This window comes from Lingula anatina, chromosome 2, assembly GCF_051362555.1.
Source record: "Lingula anatina isolate TDL-2025a chromosome 2, LinAna3.0, whole genome shotgun sequence".
In the NCBI taxonomy this organism is placed as follows: Eukaryota; Metazoa; Brachiopoda; class Lingulata; order Lingulida; family Lingulidae; genus Lingula; species Lingula anatina.
Genome location: NC_141768.1, coordinates 4,002,477 through 4,019,520, shown reverse-complemented (window position 1 = coordinate 4,019,520; position 17,044 = coordinate 4,002,477). Strand labels below are relative to the sequence as shown.

Sequence of the window (17,044 nt, the reverse complement as noted above, 5' to 3'; positions counted from 1 at the left end):
TTTATCCCGACTCGCGACTTGAAAAGTATTATTGGTTTTGATTTTATCAAAGTCTTATTGTATCAGAAAACCTGCATATTTTCATACGTTAAGAGAATTATAGAAACTGTAGAAAAAGCTACTCGTACATCAGGGATAGAAAACAAGACCTTGCAGCACTATTATATATTATTCATCACCAGAAGTTCCTGTTTCACTTTTTTCTCCCAAATTACAAAGTCTGATGACAACTGAAAGGTTTTAGCCATACCTCAGGGCAGTGAGAGATAGTCTGGATTTGATTAAAAGTAATAAAAATATATTTTGAAGAATTTTCCTAGCCCTCGGCAATTTTCGCAAAGCTTCGGCATGCCCGGCAATACAGATCTCTCGATATCGGTGTGAAAGTATAATAGAATTGGTGGAATGACGGTTAACGTCGTTGCAAACGTTGTAACCTGCCCGACGGGAGTTCGTACCCCAAAGGTACTTTTGAAATTTTGAAATTGTCATTATTATTGATATCTTTTAATATTAAAACAGTTGTGGCTAATTGTTTTTGCAACGAAAAACAGAGTAGGGAGGTTTGTTGTAATTGTTAAAGTTATTATGACTGGGGACATAAATTAGTATGCTAATCGCTTATCATGGTATAATGATTGATACGATGGGTATCAGATAGTTTTCATTTGATATAAACGACGAAAGAGCGGCCTTCCAAAGATCTTTGCTGAATGTTTATAACGTAGGTACTATTATGCGCATAAATATTGATACATGACGCAAACGACATTTACTAATTTCGGTAATATCAATTTTAATTAAAATTAAAATTAAATTTAATTGAAATTAAAATTAAATTTAAATGAAATTAAAATTAAAATTTGTCTAAACGTGCATATTACCATACACCTTGTTAAAGGGTTCTCAACACTTTACATCCTAATACAGCTTGTCAATTTTCATGTTTGCTAGTTTATTTTGATTTGAGAAAAATGAGAGAAGACCGACCCTCTACTAAGACCGCAAATTATATATGAGTATTTTTCTTCAGTGCAAGAGACTGAAAAGAATGGAATATCAATCCGCAGCTCTGGTATAGGGTGACCTTATGTGTGTAATAATATACAAGTAGGGGCAGGGGTACAATTTTATAGTACAATAAGTCATTTATACATCTATTGATCTCATCGTGGGGTCTTTGTTTACAATAGCGCTTTGTCGCTGTGCGTACCTTTTTCCATTTGAGTTAGACTCAGTCAGTAACAGCTGGTGATTTTGTCTTTTTTTTTGCGTTTCATTGACAATATTTTGGCCACCTAAGTAGGGAAATGTGGCTCTTTGTTTTGAAATGACATTTCCATTGTTCCTTTGAACACGCAAAAGTCTTCACCAGGAAGCAGATAACACTTACGTCAACATTCTTACTTTGTAATAACCACCCAGGGAAAAAACAAGAGCCTCATTAGGTGTCGTCCTTCACACTGTAAAAGGTGTTAATTTCATGCTTCTATTGTTTGCCCATGAATCATTATGACGAAATTGTATTGTTGCCAGATCACTCGCGCTTCATTCAATTCTCTTTATCTGCCCTGCAGCCTGGGATGAGTGATACATGACTGACCTTTGTTTACATCTGGAGATTTTCTTTATAATTTGATCAATGTGCATATTATAATATATTTTCCATCTGGAAAAATACGTGATAATGTAACGATTCTCATTTTACGGATAGATATATGTAATTACAAAAATTAATTTCTGATATAATACCCCCTATTTCAGCTGCGTTAATTATGGGGGGTTGGAAAGTAATCCGTTCGGACGCGGATGTGATGATTGCTACTCTTACCAACGGTACTTCACCGATCAACTACACTCAGCCACCTGAAGCAGAATCACCAACAAAAGACAAATTGGACTACATCTGCCCTCTTGATGAAACAATTTATTTAAAAAAGGCGATGACGGTCAAAACATACGTTCCTCGTGGTGTATTAAATGTTCATTATTCTTATGAGTTAAGCAGCTTCACCTCCGTGACACCCTTTTTATTTATTTAAACCATTGTTAGATAAACCAAGGGTTTCACTCCAGATTTCACGATCGAGCAAGTGATCATGAGGAGAGTGTAGCATGCTATAGTAAACTACCCCAAATATACCCAACACCTCCAGGGTTTCACGAGAGAGGAGAGGAAAGAGTGTAGCAGAGAACTTCATTAATGGTCGTCATAATTGGTGGTTGCCTTGGGAAAATGAGTTACATGATTACATAATACAGATACGTGATGACATAAGATTAATACTAAACTTTTCCCTGATACAAAATCCCCTATTTCAGCGCTTCTTCCTGACTGCGTTAATTACGGGGGATTAGAAAGTAATCTGTGAGGACGTAGGAGGGATGATTGCTACCTGTACTCTTACCAACGATAAATCACCGATTTACTTGACTCCGCTACTTCGAGCAAAATCACCACGAAAAGACAAATTAGACTACGTTCGCCCTCTTATTAAAACAAAGAATGTAAAACTTTGATGTCGGTCAAAGAAGAGGCCTAGGCTACGTGCTTCATGGTTTATTAGATAGGCCTATTCATCGGATTTTAGTTCATTATTATAGCTTCACCTCGCGAGACCCCTTTTAAATATATTTAAAACACAGCACCCACGGGGGTCGCGATCATGAAGAAAGGGAGTGTAGCAAAGAACCTCATTAATGGTCGTTATAATTGGTGGTTGCGTTGTAAGCCTAACCTTGTTCATTTTAGTCGACAGACTAAGCTAGAAGAAAGAACAGATCATTATCGCCTCTCTTTACTTAGGAACAATAACTGGCTAGTGGCAGCATTTATAAGTTCTTTTATTTAGAAACTTCCGATCCTTTGTCTGGGACTGCCGTTCAACGCCGTTTAAATGACGTTCGAGAAACGGCGATAACGACAGAGACGTCCTCGAACATTTTTGGACTCAGTGAAAAAAAAAAATCCGTTAAGAAGTAGCCTTTTAATGTCCTGGCAAATAACTTTGCGATGGCTCAGATAGTTCTAGAATGAATGACAAGAAACGACATTAGGGTTAATAATAGAAAATAATAAAAACTATCAGAGTGTAGGCCCGTCTTACTTCATTTCTAAGACCATCTTGTGATACGAGTCATGCTACACTACAATAGAGGGGGTAGCAGTGGATGATTTAATACAGGGATACCATCGAAAGTTTATCAATAGAAAATCGCGATTCCCAAATGTTTTTTAATTCACTAAATATAAACAGTTTTTTATCGTTCAATGGGTCTGGTATAGTTGTATTAGCCTATCAGTTGGAAACACGTGTTTCGTCTACAATTGCAAATGGCGGAGGTGCCGTGGAAGTTATTGTCGTAAAATTAGCTGGATACGTGAACGTGAGAAAATTATTCATTTAATTTAGTTTTCAAGCGTCAGCTTAATCTGGTAAAATGCCAGACGAAAAAAATCATAGATAGAGCCTTATGGCCCACTGTAGAAGGATGCCAAAAATACATCAACGACGAATTTTATCGGCAGATAAACGTGTTTCCATTCTCGGCTGACTGAGGAAAGGTTTGAGAGAGCATTTAAAGAAGAGGCGGGCGAACCAATAGTGAGTAGGAAGTGTGCTGCAATCAAGACGAACAATACCGATCATAAGTGGACAACTAATAACCCCTAATTAAGCCCGGGTTACGCACTGCTGTGTTGACTCCTTGCTGGGGAGAGGTAGCGGCCTCCTACTGCTGTTAGTAATCACGCATTGTCTTCTAACTTGCGGCTTAGTTGACTCCTTGCTGGGAAGGGGTAGCGGCCTCATACTGCCGTGCGTAGTCACACATTGTCTTCTAACATGCGGCTACACGTCGGTTGCATTGTATTAATAAAGTAATACCTATTCATAAGGAAGGGGGCGGATGGTAATCTGACGAGTATTAAATCAGTTATCGATTAAACGCGTACCAGTAGTCGTGTTTTTTAATAGCTACACGGTATATTATCTCCCCACTACGTCGGGTCGAGTGGCATGCTTTTATGACATATTTATTTATATATTATCCTCCCCGCTACGTCAGGTTGAGTTACATGCTTTTATGACATTATCTTTTTATTTATTTATACTGTCCTTCCTGCTTTGTCAGGTTGTGTGGCATGCTTTATGACATAGTTTATTTATTTATACTTTCATAATTCATTTACTTACTCATTTTCTTTTTACTAATAGCCATTTCTTTTTGTGGAAATTCATTGTTCTCCAAACTACATTGGATTACATCATGCTTTCCTTTGTGGGGTTTTCTTGCCCAGTGCGTTTGGGCACCAGTCAAGGTTATGGGCTCTTTGCAACCCCACAAATGAAATTTGTGCAAAATTGTTGGTAAATAATAACTTTTGCTGACTCGTCACATCATAATTTTTAGGATGATAGTCTTATTAAATATTTGATATATAATTTTTATCCCTAAGGCCATAACATTTAATACAGGCAACCATTTGCTACATTGTTATTATTGTTAGAATGATTAGGATACTGGGGTAATATAATAAAAGCGGTCTTGTTTGGCCAAATCAAGAACAATCAATATTCCTTGTTGCCTTCTTTCTTGTTATGAATGAGACTATGAAAGTTTGTGGTACACTGAGATGGAGGAGACATAAATAACTTTGATATGGTTTCTGTTTGAACGTTTAAGGTAATGTCCTTAAGATACATCTGTCTGATGTTTTTTTAATTTTTTTACAAGCAAAGTTGAGACTTTGGCATTCGTATTAAGATTTAAAATTGATAGGCACCCATGTTAGTTTTTTGCTATGGTGATTAAAACTTTGGATTCAAATACTATAGAAGCATAAAATATATATTTAAAATTTTCTTCAAACATGAAGTGTGCTCATACCGGTAGTCCATATTTCCTACACATGGTGTTAATTGCATATGGAAGACATGAATGAAAATGTTAAAGTGACAAGTGACGGTCTGGAGTTTTCAGGCGTTTATTCACCGACTGTCTTTTTCATACAATTTTGCAAGTATTTATTTCACAAGTATTTATTTCTCCGTAATGATCATGCATTCACTTGTTGTCTTTGCGCGATTACAAGGAATTTTTCATTCCCATGTTGCAAACCACTATGCAACATTTCCCTATTAGGTAATTTCTAAGAGACTTGTTTTCATTTAAAAATATTAAAATATTATTTGGATTACTCATGCTTGGACCATATCCATCCTTAGTTTGAATGTGTTTAACACGTGTCAGAAACTTGCAAATCTATTGAAAGATCAGTCAGTCAAATCGAACTATATGTGACTTTGACATGTTCCATCTTTTCCTATCATGAAAACAATTTCTACGCTTGTAAACTCATAAGGAAGTTTAACTTACACTCAATAACTCCCTTTTCTTTCACTCATTTGATTCCGTTTAAATCATTTTCTGCGATTAGTAAAAGTGTAAATCAATTAATTTACTACAAAAAGAAAATAACAGGTACCCATGTAAATTTTGTTCGTATGTTCCAGCCAGTTTGACGATAAAACTGGTTTTTTCCCATTTCCTTGTTGTATTTTTTAAGTTTGGAAAACAAAGTTTTTCAACGACTTTACTCGCCACACCGGGCATCAGTATGTGTAACAAGGGCAGATACGGTCAAAAAGTGATGGAAAGCATTTGTGAGGCAATTTTAGCCAACCTGTTAACGCCAACTTTCGTGAATTGCTAGATCGCAAGCACAAGCTGCTGATGCAATGTAGAACAAAATAAACGCCAAGGCGTGACGTTCTTGCGCAGTTAGCATAAGGACACTACCTTAAGAGATTGTCTTTTCATTAAGATAGCAAAAAGTACATCAGGGCGACGCTGGAGCATATCACAATAACAAAATAAGGGACACGGTGGTCAGTTGCAAAGGAATGCGGCAGCATCGTATTAGCCTCTGTCTCACGTTCAATGTTTTCACAAATTTGCTGCTCTTCCCGGATGAGGCTTACTTTGTAATTTACCCCGTTATGGCTAATCACACTCTTTCGTTGGAGATACTTGACAACCTCATCTTGCAACGATTCAAAATGGGTTATACCCTGACCGTATCTGTTGATTTTTCTTTTTAAAACAACTGGGATATCATAGACATATGCTGTTCTTGCAAAGGTCTTGGCACTCGTGACGTTCGTATCAGCTGTCATGCCCGTACATGTGACCTTCTCTTCCAAAAATGCCCATTCACCCCGTTTGGAATAGGAAAAACTATAAGGTAATGCTTTTTCCGCTATTGATTTACAGTCAGTCCAATCAATGCGGTTTTTAAGAACGTACAGTTCATCTTGGGGGACAATCAATAGCTTTAAGTCGTAATAACCATTGAAGACACCAACTACAGGCGAAAAACACTGGTCTTGTTCCATAGTTTTTGAGGCAAAGCACTGTGCCTGAAACGTCAAAGTCAACTTTATGTACTTTAAATGTAAAAACAAATTACTTACTATTGGAAATTAATCTGAGTGATTCGTTGATTGTTTTAAGATTAAAATTTTCATTTTTCACATTAAATTAAGCTTTGTAAAGCTTAAATTTACTGTAGAAAGTGAAAAGTTGATTCTTGTGCTCCCCAAGCAAAAGTGTCACCCTAACGCAATTACGTACATTGCTACAAGGGTACCCATAGTTTAATTTTACTATTACATAACTACTAGGCAACCGATGTAGATTGGGGAGTAGAACACTGACATACCTAGCGTGACCAATGAAATATTCCAACATTAATTATATTTAAATATGCGGCTCCTAAGTCAAGAGGGATACTTATATCACCAAGCCGTTGACATATAGGAGGAAATTCTGACACGCAAAATAGCCAGGCTGGGTTGTTACATGGGAACCATTCAGATGGATTGGCTAGCATAACAAAACATGCACATGGGCAAAATTGCCTGGGGCAAGATGTAGATGTTGACACACACTGATCACTAGGTGGTAGCCTGTGTAGGTAGTATTTATAAGAGGGTCCTGGCCGCTATACCAGCTAGCGGTCAGTGAGTATCAACATCTACTCACATCAGTATGATGAAGGCCTTCGCCAAGGTTGGCCGTAAGCTAACGGTACGAAAATATTTCGGCTTGTGTTTGATAATTTTCATTTATGATCCAAATACCAAGCTAATGGACATTTTTGGTCATTATAATAATGATTATTATTAGCTTATTAGAATTTTTTAAAACGTAGGGATCATGGTTATGTTTTAGAATAATTTTATTAAAGGGAGAAGACTTTATTTTGGCGGAAAAAGTGTCATAAAGCGAATTTTTCTGGGATTATCGACAATACTACCGAATATTAATGAATCTGTTCTGACATTCAAAGGTAATTGATTTAAAATGTATGTGTTAAGCTAAAATTTCTCAAGAGATTATTACTGGGTAGCAATCAATAACGGTCCTCTAGATCTGTTTTGCGACATCCAGATATTACGATTAACCTCCATTTTGGTGGTAAAATGCAATTATTACATTTTTATGTGTTGTTTACTTATTGCGAAATTTTGAATCTCATACAAAGAGGTGTCCTTCCTTTCATGTTAACTTTCATGTTAACTTTCATGTTTTAATTGTTACTTAACCCTATACATGAAATGGGCCGACCTTACCATACTGAAATCTGATGATCATATATTTACAATGGGAATATAGTCTGGTGAGCTATACCCAGCATACAAAAAAGTACTCAGCTTCAAAAAAAAAAAAAAAAAAAAAAAAAAAAAAAAAAAAAATTATATATATATTTCTTTTTTCAATAAAATCCTATTAAACATCAATTATTGGTAGGTAAAGTGTTTGTTAAATTAAGAACTGAAATGAGATGGTCAAATAAAATGTTAAAGGAGAAGTATCACGCAGACAATCCTTTGAAAAAGCAAACTAACTATAAATAACACAGAATCACAGTTTGAATTTAATATATGGCTATGGTATGACATAAGAAAAGACAGGAACGTTAAACAACACTTGTTATGGTCAGTTACTTACTGTGTCTGTTTGTGGCTTACACCAGTCCTTTTCGTGCGGCACATCAATTAGTACTCCCAATTCGAGAGGGTCAAATCCACGATCTTTTGTCGGGTCAACTGAAAGTTTGCCAAAATATATATTTCCTTACTGGTAAAAAAATATATATTTTATGCTAATTGAAGATAATCTAAAAAACCTTAACAGATATTGAAAGCATTCTGTTCTGCATTTACCAGGTTATATTTTATCAGAATGGTAATTAAACTGTTAATAAAGGGACATGTGATGAGCCGAAGACCAATTTAAAATGCACATAAATAGCCAACATTATAACGTGAAGAATATCACATTAAGTGAATGACCCACCAAAATTTGGGCAATCTGTAAAAGTGTTCGGTATGTCAGGAAGGCGGCACAGCCAACAGAAAACATTTCTGCTGTATATTAAGCCTCCAAAATCTTGAACATACTGCATCATTGTAATTGGGGCATTTTGGCACCGTTCTTGAAGGAAAATGTTTTTCGGACCACACGTGCTAAACCAACGAATCCCGGTATGATGGCCAATACCTTTAAGAGTGCATGGTCTTCCTGGAATTTCTTTTGGTGGTTTGAAATAAAGTGAACATGATTCGTGAAACTCAATACGTGCAAGAAGATCCTTCATTGAAGATATGTTGATAACTATCTCGTAAACGCTTGAAGTAATAGGTCCGCACTTAAACATCGTCTCCCATACTGAAGTCTCAACTACATTGTAACAAGCAGCACAGTATTTGTTTTTATAGGTAAGTTTTGATACTGGATCTGAAACTGGACTGAGAAGGTCAAGGTCAGTTGTAAACCCTGAAAACTCGCATTTTCGGCGGAGAGTTGAGTGTGCTCTACTCAAGCAAGATGAGACCATCCAGAAATAACTGAACCCTAGCTGTCGGATCTTTCTTGTTGACACCTTTACTTGGTCAAGTTTCGTACTCTGGGATCTGCATTCAACTTGATTTCTTGTTATATTTAATTGTTTGATCGCTGTTACATTACGATCAGTTGGCATTTCATTGCAAGACAGATATGGCAGGCAACAATCATTAAATATTTCGCAAAATGAGTCACAGTAACACGTGATGTGTTGCCATGAAATGCTGCCGAACAATTCCAAACAAAAGTTTTTGTTTGCAGGGAACAGGAATTGTGATCTATTCCAAAAATGTGCAAAAGGCCTGACTTCGGAGGAATCGTCCAAGGAACTGGTGTTAGGGGTGGCTTGAAACGACTCGGAACTTGGAAATGGACTTGATTCTGTGTTGTTTTGCAGTATATTCATTCTCTCCGTGAATTCAGCAGTGTTGACTGTTGTAATTCCGATTCCATTTGCCTTTCTACGCGGTCTGGAGAAGGAACGTCTTGCTATAGTTTGAGTTGGTTTTTTAAGCGACCTTTTTTCCCATAAACTGTATTTTGTACCCATACTTCCAGCTGGCCTCCACAAAGTCGGGCTGTATCTCATCCGATTTTGTAAAAATCTGTTGGAAGGAGTTGTTGCATCTGCAAATATGCCCTTTTGAAGGACATTCATTATGGGATGTTGACTACAACAGACTGACCCCAATACCAAAAGGAAAAAAAAAGACAATGCAGACATATTGACAGTCTTTAAGTCGATGGCGCCAATAAACAAGACAGACACTTGTTTGCTACAGACTGCAAGTCATTATGATAGTAGTAGCCTGTTTCAACAGATTTTATATTCGCCAGAACAAAGTCGACGTTTTTATTGGATGGTAATAAATTGTTGCCAATTGCCATGGCAAATGCCATTTTTCGGGAAATGCATCACTCATATTTCTTCCCATTACCTGTAGACCTCTATTCTTGATGATCGACCAATGCCTCGAACCCTGAAAGATTTTTATGCTTAAATGCGCACAAAAATTAACCTCAGTTGCCTCTATCCTACACTTTATAGAAAGGTGCTGAGGTGAGGTAATTCCTGTGTGAACTTTACCTATGGTTCACATTTAATCAGATCTAGTTTCGTAAAATTAGGCATATTGCGTGATTATATTTCCGACTTCAGTGATCCCTTTTAACAAAGCTCGTTTTCTGTCAACTTCTATGATAATTATGACGGGCATTTCCTCGACCTTCGTGACGGGCATTAGGGCTTATACTTTCTTATACTTGTATGGGGAGACCAGAGAAATAGCGAAACAATATTACAATGAAGAAACGCGCTCACTTAATCCTGGGAACATAGCAAACAAAGACAGTTCAAATTCTGGTATTCTAGGAGATGGGAATAATATAAATAATAATATAAAATATAAATAATAATACAAAGGTAAATTGTAGCAGTTCCAAGAGAAATTCTAAACTTCTAAAGTAGTTTAGGAATTAATGTCACGTGCATTACATTGGTGATCCATTGACAATAATGCTTTACAAAAACTAAGGCCTTATTGAGGAAGGCGGCACAGCCAACAGAAAACGTTAAAGTATATTTTTCTTAACTTGCCCCAACCTCCAAAAAGTTCCTTATTTGAAAAGTATATACTTCTTACCGGGAAGCAGGATGTCGTCTAGCAGACGACACATTCCATGTTCGTTGCTAAAGTGACGCGACGCTGGCGAGACAACACTGGCCCGATTACTGAGTCGCTTGTGTTTTATGTATACTTTTAAAGCACTCTCCTGTCAAAAGACAATAGGTCGCGCCGTGCTTTATTTCGTGATTTAGTGTCAGACCATGTTAATTAGTAATAATAATAATCTTTATTGGAATATTACAACCCGAAGGTTGAAGTTTTACATAATATATATATACTTTATTTATTTATTTAAATGAAATGTATGTGAGAGAAGCCTGGTCATTTTTGCCCAATTACACTCTATAGGCGTTCTCACCTCCCTGGGGAGGATACAGCAACATTTGTATTTAATGTGATATATTTTAACAGACATTAAGACTTTATTGATACTCTTTTTATGTACAGACACAGATGTGTCACAGATGTGTACATATAGCCATCACCTGCGTCTGTCGTCGCCGTCGTCGTCGTCGTGCACTTTTACCGATAACACGATAAGTGGAAAACCGTTTTTTCTTTTGGCTTGAAACTTACAGAACTGATGAATATTCATAATACGCAGATCAAGTTAAAAAATCAGCATGATCGGGTTATTTTTAGGGAAGTTCAGCTGTTTTTTCCCTTTTTTCAGCATTTATGTAGCACCGATAACACGATGAGTGGAAAACCGTTTTATTTTTTGGTTTGAAACTTGTAGAACTGATGAATATTCATAATACGCAGGTCAAGTTCGAAAATCAGCATGATAGGAACATTTTTATGGAAGTTATGCTGTTTTTTTTTTTCACTTTTTTCAGCATATATTCAACCCTGATAACACGATAAATGAAAAACCACTTTACTTTTTGGCTTGAAACTTACAGAACTGATGAATATCTATAATACCCAAGTTAAGTTTGAAAATTGGCATGATCAGGGCATTTTTGTATAAAGTTTTGCTGTTTTTTCACTTTTTTCAGCATATATGCAATACCTATGTCACACTTAAAAGAAAATTGATTGGCCAATTGTCTTGAAATTCACAGTAGTGATCAGTGTTACTGAAATACAGATTAAGTTTTGAAAATAAGCTTGATCAGTTAAAGTTTGGTGAAGTTATGCCTTTTTTGTGTATAAGTGTTTTTTCCTTAAATGTAATCCTTAGGCATGTTAACAGTCATTTTTGAACTAATTAGATATGTTAAGTTGTTCTTTTGACATTTTCTGCATCTTAACAACGTTGTTAGTTGATTATATAAGAATGATGGTAAACCTGATATTGAGTGTTGTTTAATTAGTGTCAAAAATGGAAAAAAACTCATATCTTTACATTTTGTCAGATTCAACCATACACTATGTTCAGAATCTCAGAATGGAGCATGTTGGACATTTATAATTGTTCTATTGATATTTTTGCTTTGACAACATATTTTTTGATTGATCATATAAAATGACAGTAAATTGATTATTTTGTTGTATGAAAAAAGGTGTTGAAAATGGATATAAACTCTTTCAATACAGTTTTCTCTTGTTTACATTTTGGTATTTTCAAAGTATGACTCTGAACTCTATGGGCTAGTCACATTTTCTGAATATCCATGGTACTTTTATTTTTTAATTAAAAAAATTATGGTTATTTATTTATGCTGTTAAGCATTGTGTAATATTGCATCAAAATTGAACAAAACCCTATTCTGGGCACTGCCTCCGTAGTGGCGGTGAAAGGAAAACCATGCCACTTGCTCTTCTCACACTTACAGGAAAGGAACATAGGACTGAAATACAGCTTCAGTTGAAAAATTGTCTCATTAGTTAGTTACATCTTTCACATGTTGAAATTTTCAATGTGGGACTTAGAGCTCCCTTGGGCATGAAGTCCAGTGGTAATCAAATTTTCTTAATGTCCATGTTTTAAATAGTAGATATTTTAAAATTGGTGGTATTTATACAGTTAATCATTACGTAATGTTGCATCAAAATTAACAAAAAACCTACTTTGTGCTCTGCCACCATTAATATTATGTAAAGTAAAGTGTTAAGTTCAATTTTTTAACTAGTCTTACAAGAATGATTCATAGGATTGACATACAGCTCATATTAGAAAACCAGCTCTACTGGATTATCATTTTTATTAAATTTATGCATTTTTTTGTGAAATTTTCATTTTTCTCATTTTGGCACTTTCTAATTGTAAACTTGAACTCTGATGGGCCTGAAACCTTATGCTTTTCCTTTCATCAGTGTTACCTGTTGTGCATAATTAAAATTTGATGTTGACTGTGCAGTTAAACATAATGTATTGTTGCATCAGAATTGGCAGTCTCCTGTTTTTGTGCATTATTGTTTTTTGCTTTTCTTAAGGTGTGACTTATGGGCCTGAAGACCTTTGATAGACAAATTTGTGTGGCCAGTCTGTAAATTCCCCTTGGGTATTCATTAGGCTAAGTTCAGTGCTATAAACTAATTTGCCTAATTATAAGTGGCCATTAAATGAGATTTCATAAAGCACACTTGTTGATATTTCCCTGTAAACTCCCAAAGGTAAAACTCTCTGCTAATTAACATAGTGTCCATAATAAGGAAGCAGTAAATAGCAGCTTCATTGGAAATATATTTTTGTTGTTTTCTTTTTAATTTTTTCTCCAACACTGGCATTTTTAAGATGTGACTTTTAACTCCCATCCACCTGAGGCTCTGCACATTTTCTGTATTTCCACATAAGCAGTTGTATTGGTATTTATGTCTTTAAACACTATATATTATCATTTTATGCACTGTCATCATTTTTTCATATATTGGGACTTGCACTATGTGAATTTTAACTCTCATGGTCATGAAACTGTAATCTTATTGAAGGGGTGGATTGAGACCATCTTCTGGGTCTCCAGGAAGACAGTCAGATTTTAAAGTTTATATTGATAGATATTTATTTTTTCTATTGGAAGACCATCAAAATGGAAGATGGATCAACAAAGATACTTTGAAATACTGTCAGAAAATATCTCTGGATCTGCTCCTGTTATTGACCATGTTACCTGTTGTGCATGATTAAAAATCAGTGTTGACTGACTGTGCTATTATAAGAATTATTTATTATTGCATCAAAATTGACAAAATGACCTATTTTGCATCTTTTTTTCTTTTTTGTTTTTTTTGTCTGTACATTTGACAGCTTTGCTGCCTTGTTATAAATGTCATCCCAACCAGTTATTGTGGTAACAAACATGCCTTAAATCTTTTACTACTCCTTCACCTTTTTTGATGAACCCAATCATTTTTACAAACTAACCGACTCAAGATTTATCGCCGCGCCTCAATGACTGGTACAGGGTGTTGTTAGCTACTGGATACGTGGGTGACTCGGTGAAGGTCATTTGCCACGGATACACTACTTGTCGGAGACATTTAATAATTCACAGGAAATTTGAGTAACGTTTTGTTTTACTACGTAATTCCTTATAATACGTTATTTCAATTCTAAAGAGGCAGAGTAAGCTTGTTGACTATTTTGATTAGGAAGCCATGAAGCCATTGTCTTGGTTTGATACTTAAGAGTGTGATTCACTACACATCGTTAGAATGTGCCTGAGCAAGCAACGAGTGAACATTAAAATATTGAAATTAAACCGGTCATATGTTGTCAGAGTTGAATTTCCTCATAGTGATTTACACGTAACTATTTGACCACGAATCTGGAAAGTAGTATTAAGGCGTTGTCCAACCTAAAAGTATTCAACGGTGTCCGTATTTCGAGCCTGTTTCAAAATTTGTTTCTAAATTTCAACTTATAAAATGCTCATAAATGATTAATGCGTGTGTGCTTGCGGTATTCACATGTTCAGAAGATTTGCGTACCACTGAAACAAGACGAAGCACACAGCATTGATGGCTATGCTTTTGATTACCTTTCTTAAAAGAGAGAGTATTATTCATCTGCGACGCGCCTTATTACCTCCGACAAGTATGTAGTGTTTTTGGTTCCGTTTATTTGTTTGTCTGTTAAGGACATTTTTCAAAAAGTTGTGAATTGATTTTGCTGAAAATTTTCGGGAAATGTCTGGAGGGACAAGTAATAAATGACACCATTTCGGTGAATATCAATTGAATAATAAGTTAATTAGTAATGCTTGTTTCAAACTTCTGTTAGTAACATAATGCAAAAATGTTTTGATGAATTTCAATGAAATTTTGAAGATAGGTCAGAGTGGGTTTGATTTTGATAGTGATTAGTTGGTAAGTAAATAAATGACTGATATAGCTATATAGCTTTTTAAATATTAATTATTTGCTTAATTTATTACTTATTAGAATATATCAGTGATTAGTGAATGAATAAATAATTGATAGGAAATTGTTCCTTTCTAGTTCGGCATAAAATGACATACTACAGGTACAACTGTACATGTAATTGCGTGACACTCATCATTATTACTTATATTATCAGTTATCCTGTAAAGACGAGAAAGGTCTTGACCCAAGAAACGTTTTAACAGCTGCCACCTTGTTTTACACGCACAGTGTTTTCTAACATCGTGAGGTGTCTTTACCTGTTTTCCACGGGATGCATCACGCAATGCATCATCTTGTTGGCTAGTATGCTAAATGTGTCGTTGAAGGAGTTAAATTTACACCACCAACTACAACCGAGTGTGACCAATTTACGGAGTTCACTGTTAAGGTGATAGGGTAATTTACAAACAGGTGGGTAGACCTCCCCACACCCCCACCACACCCACACACACACATTCCGGTCTGTCGCCGATACATGCATTAAGAACCAACTTGGACCGCGTACAAAATATTTTTCTCCACATGTATTAAGCCTTGCACACAACAGTTTTATAATAATTTGGTCAGATACTTACTGTGCCTTTCGTGCGACACACCAATTAATGCTTCAAATGCGACAGGATCTTTTTAGTTTACAGCATTGTCCACTTCTGTCTATACAATGCTCTAGGTAGGGTGGTGGGGTATCTGCTTAAAACGACTTTTTGTCATTCTTGTCACGCCTTGTGCAAACGGGGACTGTTTGTCTGATGCCTGGGTCGGAAGGAAACTATAATATGTCCAGAAAGTTATTAATTCCTGATGGTACCAAATTAATTCCTGATGGTTCTAAAAATGGTACCAAATCATACGAAACAGGACAGCGCCCCGACGCGAAGCTTTACAAGGCCATTTTGAGTAATTATCGAGACGCAGTTGTAACTGTTCATGATAACTGTCGAATCAGAGGCATGACTTTCTGCAAGTGGTATAATCATTCCTAGTAATTTCTAAGATCAAAATTTTTCTCGCAGGAGGATGCAAACTTAAGAGAATTGTAATTTAATTGTTTCAAGAGAAGCTACCAAGTCTTTCCATTTGTGTAAAGTTAGCTAAAAACAATTATGAGTATTTAAAACAAATTAAAATGCTAGGTTTTCTGGGGCATAAAACTTACAAACCATTTTCTTATTAATTTAATTGTAATCCCCAGAGATTGCTTCTAACACTAAGGGGTATAGAAAGGAGCTTCTTTCTGGTGGCGTTAGTTTTGTAACAAGTAAATAACCAAGGTTTGATAGTTATCATTAAATATATATCAATCAATTCAATACTGAAACTTGTCTCTTTGATGAGCCACCCTATGTTATAGCAGTTCAAAATTCAGGAGAATGGCAGAGACTTCATAGAAATTCATTTGGCATGATAATACTCTTTGCATTTTGTTCACAAATACAAGTATGTGAAAGTTTTCTGTTCTTTTAAGAAAGTGAGCTCAATTTCAAGGTAATTAATTATTAGGAATAGAATTGCAAACTTGAAATGGAATTTATCATCCAAAACCAATTCCGCTAATTTAATTACACGAAATAACGGTATTAATAATCCATTTGCTTGAACTGTTTTTAATTTCATTTAAGTTTTCGGTTTAAAAATTGTTTACTTAAGCATTACCTCTTTGCTGCTACTTAGTTGCATGTATGTTGTCATGCTTTGAATTGATCCTAATATGTTAGAACAATCTAATTTTTTGATTATTTTTACCTTTAGAATCGTGGAGCAGGTTGGCTTTGGTGTAGATTTATCCTTTTTCCTTATTGAAAGGTGAAATACTTAGAACTTTTCTTTTTTCTTCAGAAAGACTTTATACATATTTTATATAGAATATTGTTTTCATATTTGTCATTATTCTGTATGGAATCATTTAAAGAGACAGGATTTCAATGAATTAATAACTCAACCTACTCAAATTATTATTATATACTATTTCAATGGGAAATTCGAAGATAATTCAATATGTTATGCGCTGTCTCCATAACTTCACGTAACTCTGCACTGCTTGTATTCCCGTGATGAAGAGAGATCACACTTCACACAAAGAATTTCTCTTCTGACAAAAAATCTGTAATGAAGTACATAATTAAGCATTGACGTTTCCTGATTTTCTTTTTGATTAACCGCGCCTGATCATTTATGAGTAGTTCAGTTGCTGA

The 17,044-nt window shown here is 35.5% G+C and overlaps 1 long non-coding RNA gene across 1 annotated transcript in view; it reads right to left on the bottom strand.

Moving 5' to 3' along the window:
• Positions 1-6,070: 6,070 nt before the first annotated feature.
• LOC147763336 (uncharacterized) overlaps positions 6,071-17,044 on the bottom strand; it is a 39,529-nt gene continuing 28,555 nt past the window's right edge. Inside the window, exons 2-3 of the long non-coding RNA XR_015333224.1 lie at positions 8,017-8,114; positions 6,071-6,422 (exon numbers count right to left, since the gene is read on the bottom strand). This is a non-coding gene — a long non-coding RNA (uncharacterized LOC147763336). The remainder of the gene's footprint in view (positions 6,423-8,016; positions 8,115-17,044) is intronic.